This window comes from Pteropus alecto, unplaced genomic scaffold (assembly GCF_000325575.1).
Source record: "Pteropus alecto unplaced genomic scaffold, ASM32557v1 scaffold112, whole genome shotgun sequence".
Classification (NCBI taxonomy): domain Eukaryota; kingdom Metazoa; phylum Chordata; class Mammalia; order Chiroptera; family Pteropodidae; genus Pteropus; species Pteropus alecto.
The window spans coordinates 1,088,539-1,092,916 of NW_006433133.1; the positions used below are offsets into that span (position 1 = coordinate 1,088,539).

The following is a 4,378-nucleotide window of genomic DNA, read 5'->3' on the forward strand; positions in this document are numbered from 1 at the left end:
TAAAATGTACAGCCTAATCTTACTGGATTTCATTAACCAATGTCACCATAAAAATAAATTAATTAATTAAAAAAAGAAATATTTGCTATGAATTAAAAACACTTGTATAGACATGTCCCTTTTGTGTTCATTAATTCTCTTCTTTGCCCAAATATCATTTTCTTCATAGAAAAAACTACAATCTACAATCAACTCTGCTTGTTAACTTATAATACATCCAATGAGCCTCTAGATTTAAATTATAAAGATTCGAACATAAATTAATTTAAAATTTTAAGAGAAGCTCTTTCCTACCTCTCGGAACCTTATTTCTACATTCCACCTGTGGGTACTCTGATGTCTCTTTGTTTTCTAATAATGTAAGAATTTCCAATAGAAAAATTGAAAACTTTACCCCAAATATTTTATTCTCCAAAGGCAAATGCATATCATTTAAATATTAAGAAATACTTGTGCAGGATTTTCTGTAGAAAAATTATCCCCGAATTGCACATTGTATATTTTATAGTGCTTGACTTGTTTAAAGCCAACTTTAAGAAGGATAAAAGCTACCAGGTGGTCAAGTTTGAGGGGCTCAGTTTCTTGAGCATGTATGCTCATACACATTTGTTATAATGTTTAATATCATACCATTAGATATACATTCCTTTGGATTTTAAACACACTTTTATCTTCTAGGATGTCTTTTTTTAAATAAATAATACATTTGAGTAAAGAACTTAAAACCTCAACATCTCCCATTTCCAAATTTTTGTGAAAGCTTAATGTAACAATATATGTGAGCACATTGTTTACTAAAATATTGGCATTAGACATTAGTAAAATATTGGATCCAGAAGAAGCTATAGAGATCTTCTAATTCAAATCCTTCACATTATAGAGGAAGAAATATCAGGAAGGAGTGGCTTGAGCTCCAGATTAGTATTTCTTCATTTATATCAAACTGATCTTGTCATTCCATTATAAAGTATTGGTACCAATTTACTAATTAAAGTTCTTTATATGATAGAAAAGTGTATATCCCTTCCTCTTGATAATATAAGCCATATGCTCTGACATAAACCTGGACTTCTAGACTTCTAAAGTATAGAGTAGGCAGAAGTACACTGACAAGATATAAAACCTATGACACAATTGAGAGAATCTAAATTCCTTACTGTTAACACACACTGAAAACTCATTTACACTAAAAATAGTGTTCAGGTAATAGGTTAGGCAACATGCACAGGTAGTAAAACTTAACTTGCGATATCTCATTCACTAATCTTTCCCATTTTCCCTCAGTTTATTGATGTATAATTCAAAAGTAAAATTGTATATATTTGAAGTGTACAATGTGATGATATCACATATGTATACATTGTGAAACAATCACCACAATCAAATTATTTAATACATTCATTACCTCACATGGTTACCTCTGTGTGTGTTTGTGGTAAGAACGCTTAATGCTACTCTCTTAGCAAATTTCAACTATATAAAAGTATTATTAACTATAGTAACCATTATGTATATTAGATACCCAGAATTTATTCATCTTATAAATGAAAGTTTATACCCTTTGTCAAACAACTGCCCATTTTACCCATACCCAGCTGCTGGCAACTACCATTCTACTCACTATTTCTATGAGTTCAACTTAATTAATTTTTTTTTTTTTTAGATTTCACAAATGAGTGAGACCATATAGTATTTATCTTTCTCTGGCTTATTTCGTTTAGCATAATGACCTCAAGATTCATCCATATTGTCTGAAAAAACAGGTTTTTCCTTTTTTTATGGCACATAATATTCCATTATATATTATTTTCACCCACTTTGGGGGACAAGTGATATGAGAAAAGTGAAACTGTTCCTTTTACCTCCTTCAGTGTGTCCAATCTCATATTGTTTTCCTCCAACAGTGTGCTGTAACTTCTCCAATGAACTCCAGGACTTCCACTAAAACATTCGCATACATTAATTTCAAAATTGATATTCTGTAGGAGAATGACAGTAGAAAACTATTTTACTAACTTGATTTTACTATGCCTCATTCTTTCTCATTATATCTGAAATTTCGCTATCAGAAAAAAATATTTCTTTGTATCTCTAAACATTTTCAGTTTAAAAAGTATTCATTGTAAAAAAAAGTCAATTTGTCAGATTGTTTCCTAGGGGTCCAGTTAGATAATGGCAAGTCCCATAGAAATGGATGGCCAAAGAAGTAAAGTTCAATGGTGAAATAAAGCAAAGTGCAGAGTATGAGGCACTGTTTTTGAGGGTAACACTGGATTCTGCCTTAGAGAACTCTGGGTAGCTGTTAGGCAGATATAGGACTGCATAATTTTGGATGTGCTCGTGATATGTGGAAGTGAAAAAAATGTACTGAAAACTCATCATGTTTTGCTAAAAGCCATCTATGGTTTGGTGAAAAGTTCTGGTGGATAAGAGAGCATTGATGCAAGCAGCTGATGTCTGGCTCTTATCAGGTGTTTTCTATGTGTAGGGTTTTGTGCTAAACTCCATGATATGTCAGCTCTATCACGTGTTTGGTACTTGCAAGTAAACAATATTTTTCTTGAATTTTAAGGACAAATAACTTTAAAACTTCTCAATTAAAGTGATTCCCTATATATAATAGCTTCAATATTCGAAGATAGTCTCTCTCTGTTCAAATATGCAGTCATTTCTGTTAACGAATATCCCAAAGTCTGCTTAAGCTTAGAAATAAAGAAAGCAAAAGGTCTAACATTCAGAGTTCTTAACTGGGACCAATTCTCCTGGTTTATTATTTTACAGGAAAACAGTTGTACATGATTGAGAAACAAATGGTGCAACATGGATAACGTTTCAACTCATTGAAAGTCTGTTATAACATTCTCAGCATAATACAATATCCTGAGAATTTCAAATCTAGCCTTGATACAAGTTATGCTAAATTCCACTTACACTCAGGACAACTCTTTGGATTGGCAATATTAAAAAATGAATTGACCTAAAGTCAATAATGTCTTATACTTTTTTCTTTCTTTTCTTTTAATGTTTCACTAATTTCCTTTACGTATCTTCAGCTCCTATTTTGACTCTGAATCAGAACTTGACATTTAGTCACACTACTTTGATGGGCAAAGGAGGTACTTGTTCTCATGAATGTTTTCTATATTGAGATATTTTAATTGTCCATTGTAATCCTGGAATGTAAAACCAATGCTTCCTTTCTCTTTATCTTTTGTTTCCATGATGTGGTACAAACTCAATCATTCCACTTGTTCAATAGTTTTTATTGAGAACTACGGAAATCTCACACATCAATAAGAGGTATCTATACATACCAATGTGGGTTCCCTTCTTCTGGAAGTCCTGATGTGTCTAATTTGAAAAGAGTTCAGGCTACCTCATCCAGGTAGGACTATTATAAAATTAACATTTAGAGAGTATAGTATGATAGTTAAGTGTCCAAGCTTTGGAGTCAGACTTCTTGGGTTCAAATATTTGCTCCACTTCTTACAGTTTGACCACATGGTACATGTAATCAAACATTTCCATGTCTGTTTCCTTATTAGTGAAACTGGAATAATAACAGTATCTACTGCATGTAATTTTTTAATGAGGTTTAAACAATGCATGCAATATACTTAAAACACATAAAGATCATTGATGTCATTTATTGTTAATATGATTGTTAGTTTTATTAGATCTCAAGCCCTTTACTGAGAGCTGAATGTACATATATGAAAATATTTTTCAGTAGGGAAGGCAAACATTTAATCATATCATGTGGTCACTGAAGTAGCTAGCCAATTCTTAAAGGAAAAAGAGAGTTTTCATTGGGGATACTAATCTAAAGTTAGACATGGGAGATGAGTAGGAGTTAGCCAGACAGAGTGTTATGTTATGGGAGTAACAATGTTCTTAAAAAAAAAAAGAACATCCATTAGACAAGAGAACATATGGTGAGCTCAGAGAACTGAGAGAAGTTTAATATGACTGACAATGAGTCATACTGACACAAACAGACAAGGGAAGATCATAAAGGGCCTTGAAATACATATCAAGAATTTTATTCTTGTCTATGGCCATGCCACCCTGAACAAGCCCAATCCCGTCTGATCTCAGAAGCTAAGCAGAGTCGAGCCTGGTTAGTACTTGGATGGGAGACCACCTAGGAAGAACAGGTGCTGTAGGCATAAAAATTAAAAAAATAAGGGATTATAAGATGAAAAGGTCTTTGCAATCTATGAGGTCAATCAAGGGCTGCCTCGCCTAAAAAAAAAGGGGGAGGGGGCGGTAAGCCACTACTTAATGAATCACTGAAAACGTAATATAATAATTATTAAGATCATTAAATATTGATGAGCTCATTGATTATTCAGGTAAACTAAAACCAGTTCTTTGA

The 4,378-nt window shown here is 32.6% G+C and overlaps 1 pseudogene; it reads left to right on the top strand.

Moving 5' to 3' along the window:
* Positions 1–4,050: 4,050 nt before the first annotated feature.
* Positions 4,051–4,169, top strand: LOC112476781 (annotated as a pseudogene).
* Positions 4,170–4,378: the final 209 nt, after the last annotated feature.